We start from the raw sequence: 5,136 nt of genomic DNA on the forward strand, positions 1-5,136 counted from the left end.
TTAGAGTTCACACGCCCACCCTGTACACCTGGCAACCACCGGAGGGTGGGCGGGGCTACAGGGGGACGCTCCGCCCTCCTGTCAGCGGCTCTCATTACTGGGCGCACAATTTCCGTTGCCTTGAGCTGAGCGAGGAAATTCAGCTGGTGGCTTTATTCCCTGAAAATACATCAAACGTTGCAACACACAAGCAGGTTGGATTACACCTGTCAAAAACAGACAAACCAAATATGCAAAACTTTTTAAAGCAGGGCGTGACTGCATCGACTGGGTAACGCTGGGGCCGTTCTGTTTAGTCACCTCACCACCAAAAACTTGGTTGTTAAAACGTTTTGATTTTTAAAAAATCTGAAAAGTGTGGTGTGCACATGTAATCAGCTCCTTTTACTGTAAAACCTCTGAACAAAGTTCCCCCATGGAAATTATGGAGGAGCCAGCAGCACTATACAGGGTGGGGGGTGGGGGGGGGGGAGCTAGGACAATTTCAAGGGCCACAGACTGAAACAGGCCCCTAAAATATATATTTTACATAAATGTAGGAGACTTTGAGATTATTTAGATTTTTTTGTCAGGGGTGCCATCAACATTTGTGACGGCACCCCTGGGAGGAGCTGCAGTGATCCACAGCTCAGGTGAAAGAATCCTTGCCTCGTGAGACCATCCTGATCTCGCGAGCTTTCAAGGTTTCACTCGCAGATCAGTCTGGCTACTCTCCGTTAAAGAAAATTTGGAGCCGTTCACCAAACGAACGTCCAATCAGCGTTGGCTTTGAGGCGGGTTGAGGTGTGACGCAACGGGAAGCGCGACAGTTCAGTCTAAAGAACATGGCGGCTTCAGCCGATGAAACTAGCGTTAGCGTGGCTATCGAGCAAGTTTTATCGGAATTACAGAGTATTTCTTTGCTGAGCTAACGAGCCTTTACCTGCAGCAGCAAGAGTAGCTTGGCTTGTGGTTGTGTTTTCTGATTGGTTTATTTGGCCCGTCTATCACCAACATAGGCCAATCAGCTAACCAGTATTTTCGCCCCTTCCCAAAATTACTTCAACGGAAGGTTTCCAGATGGATATGCGGAGCAAATCTATCTGGCGGAGTCAGGTAAAAAGAATCCGTCAACAGGACAATTATTAGTCATCCGTTTAAAAAAATTTTCACCTAGTAGTAGCAAGAAGACAGAAAAAAATGTTGTGCTGTTTGCCACAAACTGTGTAGCAGAAACTCTGGTCTGCTCAGAGAGAGACCAAAGTTTGGCTTTTTGACCAACTTGCTCTGTGTGTGGCAGCATATAACTCTGCACATCAACTTGAACACATCCTCTCCACTGTGAAAACATAGTGGTGGCAGTATCATGCTGTGGAGATGTTTTTCTGCAGCACATACAGAGAGCTGGTCAGAGTTAATGAGAAAGAATTAGATATAAGACTGGGAGGGAGGTTCATCTTCCAGTAGGACAATCACCCTATGCACCATGGGACGCTTTGGATCAACACGTATTCATCTGTTAGAATGGTCCAGTCAAAGTCCAGACATAAATCCTGCTGCAAATCTGTGGTAAAACTTGAAAACTGATCTACAGAGTCCATCCAATTTGACTGTGTCTGAAATTTTCAGATTTTTTTTCTAAGAAAAATAAAAAAATAAAACCATATGTTACTTGGTACCTCAGCTACTTACTTACTGTTGGTCTCTCGCATGTACCGGTAATCACAAACAAATTCAATATAGTTCATAATTGTAACATGACACAGTGTGAAAAAATTCAAGAATACTTTTTATTATTGACCCTAGAAAACATGATTCAGATCAAACTTAGCTTCTAATGTGCAGCAGCTTGTACCGCACTGAATGCACACAGACATACACCAAGGCAACAAACGTGTGCATCAGTGGAACAAATGGATGCCTGCAGAAATCATGATGGTAATCATCCTGACATCAACATATCATGAGGAGAACCCTGTTGGAACTGTGTGTCCGTGTGGGTTTGTCAGCCACGTGTTAGCTCTGTACCTGCACAGGCTCAACCAGTCAGACTTGAAACAGGGTGTATTTACTCTTTACTGAAGGATGCCTCTCTGTGTGTAAATGTCACAACGATACTACAACTCAACTCATGAGGGAAAGTATAGCACTAATGCATAATAAAGGTATTCACAAAACACTGTATAGATCCAGTTACAGTTATTCTACCACTTGGACTTAGACAAATTTTATTGTCATTTTGTTTGTTGAGTGCACACAAAACGAGATTTTGTGACTTAAGGTCATACAAAGATTTAAGGAACGTCTACATAAGGAATACATCAGATTGGATCACATTTTCACCTCTGAGTAATCCAACTTCCTGATGAAGCATGGGGACGGAGATGAGAAGAATGAATCCCTTTAACAAGAAGAAACTTCCACAGAACTGGAAGTAGGATTTTTGGTCATCCACTTTGACTGGCTGTGGTTTGAGAGGCCAGGAAAAAACGAGCCATCTGGTTACTGTTTACGGTTGTTTTAACTTCACCTAACAATATTGTGTTACCTCACTAATTTTTCATCACATAAATCAAATTATTTTTCCTTTTCCTGCTGCTGACTTACTACTCGGTTTGAGATCTGTATGATCCTGCCATGATTGACGGGTGTTGGTATCTTCTTTTGCATTTATTTTCTGTTCATCTCTGAGTTTATTTTCGTTGCTGTATTCAGTTTTTTTCTCTGCATTCTCTGCGTCCTCTGCTGTTCGCGGCGACTTGCAGACCAAGATCAAGTCATTGTATTGCAAATCACAAGTAAATTTCAAGTCTTTCTCCAAAGTCTGAAATCAAGTCCCAGATAAAGGGATGAAAGTCCCAAGTCCAGTCCAAAGTCAAGGCATGAAATTCTCAAGTCAGTTCCAAGTCCCAAAATTTTAATTTCCAGTATTTATCCATTTTCATCAAATATTTCATTTAAAACTGTTTAAGGTTTTCTTTGCAAGAGAGAGTAAACTTCAAAAACATCTTAAAATCAGGACTGATGTTGCTTTTTACAGAAAATATTAATCAAGCAAACAAAATATCCAGTAAATTCCAATAATGAGCAAACTGATCAATAATAATAATCATAATACAATTACTGGATTTATTTACAAAACAAAAATTATTTCCATGTTAACTAACTGCAACAGTATGCTGGTGAAGATTCCTAGCTATCAGGGACATGGTAACTTCAAAAAAGGTTAAAAAAAAAACAAAAACACTGGACTACAGATCTTATAGTTGATAATGTTTCACTCTTCATCTGAAGGACTTTCTCAATTCAAAGCTGGTGAGGGAGAAGCTCCAAGCTTCAAAACCGTTTAGGATGTCCCAGTGAGGATATCTGCAGACATACATTTACATGCAGACTAACAGTAGGGATGCGTTAGTGTCGCTGTCAGCCTGGCTCTCAGACCAACTCACAAGCAAGAAGGTATGAATTGTTCTGAAACTTAACAGGCATCAGGCTCAATGCTGGACAGTATGTTTCTGAAAGCTGAAATCTCAGGCCTCCTCTGTTTAGCTACCTTCACCCCTCTCTCAAAACCATCTATCTTCTCTTTCCAAGATATGAACATTTTGGTCTTCACCAGCGTGTCTCTTATCCTTGAGGTGTAGGCGGACATCCAGATCTTGCCCAGAGGAGCTGGCTCTCCTGTGTTGAGCCATGCATCTTTGGAGAGGTTGTTTATTTTCTCCAATATAGTCTAGACATTCCTCACTGCACTGAACTGAGGTGCAGTGCTGCACTGAACTTTTCTTGAGAAAATGTCCGTTCTTGAGAAGTATTTAAAGTATATAAGTACTTAAGCAGTGGGAATAGACTTGGATTGTCGATACTTATTGGTACGCTGGTTAAATTCCTGTTAAAAGTGACATGTTGTGACAAGGCGCATTGTTATTCCAGTGCACAGCCTGCACGGCTTCCTCAGAACATTAAACTCAACCAACTAATTCAGACATCATCACCCATCTCATAAAAAGGAAGTGCCTACTAGTTTACCTTATTTACTCTGATCACAGCCTCAGTGGGAGAACTGGATTTATTTTAAACTGTCAGTCTCAGTCATCCAGGACGTGGTACATCTGAAAAAGGCTAAGAAATAAAACCAAATGGACTTCAGTTACATTTTCATGTTTAAACCTTTATTAATTATTGAAATATAATTTTTGACTGAAAACATTGCATGTCTGAACATCATACATTAACATAAGTATGTTTTTAAAGTAAAAGTTATATCAAAATAGACCTGGCGCTTGTCAGTTTTACTAATTTCCTGGATGTGAACTATTGGAGGGTTCACACAGGGAAGGCAGTGTAGTGTTATCCAGCAGTTACTGTTTCCATCCCACAGCAGAAATTCTGCAAGTTCATTCAGCTGCAGGCCGCTGTGCCATGGAAATAAAGGCTCTTATCAACTGGAAGTTAGACACCACCTCATATGTGTGTGTGTGTGGTGGTGTGTGTGTGTGTGTGTGGGTGTGTTTTTTTAAAGGTAATTTCCAGTGTTAGCTTCCTACCACACTTAGCAATTTGCATGTAGGCAAAAAAAATCTTCTCTAAAGGCCATATTTTTGAAATATTTTACTAATAGATATCCTATCTGAGCTATGTATCTCTGCAGTTACATGCAATCTGTATGCATTCTGAGCCAGTGTCTGTCACTTCATAATTGTCATTCTGGGTAACACATAATCACAATTCTTGATTTAACAGGAAAGACACACTGAGACTTAAAATGTTTTTTTTGTAGGGTGACCTGTAAAAAAAAAAAGACATTATACATACATTTTACAAATTATTAAACATCAGTGATCACCAAAATATAAATAAAAAGAAAAAAATCCAACAGTGAAGTAAAATAATTGCTCAATCAAAACATTAGCATTCAGATCTTTCATCATTTTAAATGGGAAGCAAATGTACATCAGAAAAACAGGTTATTTTAAATGGAGATCATTCTGGAGATGAATCCATGCTCAGGGGGCATGTATTTGGAGGCTTTCTCCCAACTCACTGTGAGCGCTTGGCATCTTAATGGAAAATTATGGATGTTATATCTTATGGAATAAAGAAGAAAATGACTATCTAGCGAATATTAGCGCAAATTTTAAATGTCAGTATGGGGTG

The 5,136-nt window shown here is 40.0% G+C and overlaps 1 protein-coding gene across 1 annotated transcript in view; it reads right to left on the minus strand.

Annotated features, from left to right (window-relative positions):
• The window catches only part of LOC118556101 (putative oxidoreductase GLYR1), an 84,896-nt gene that overhangs the window by 45,538 nt on the left and 34,222 nt on the right, over positions 1-5,136 (minus strand). The window lies entirely within an intron of this gene.

Source organism: Fundulus heteroclitus, chromosome 16 (genome assembly GCF_011125445.2).
Source record: "Fundulus heteroclitus isolate FHET01 chromosome 16, MU-UCD_Fhet_4.1, whole genome shotgun sequence".
NCBI classification, from domain to species: domain Eukaryota; kingdom Metazoa; phylum Chordata; class Actinopteri; order Cyprinodontiformes; family Fundulidae; genus Fundulus; species Fundulus heteroclitus.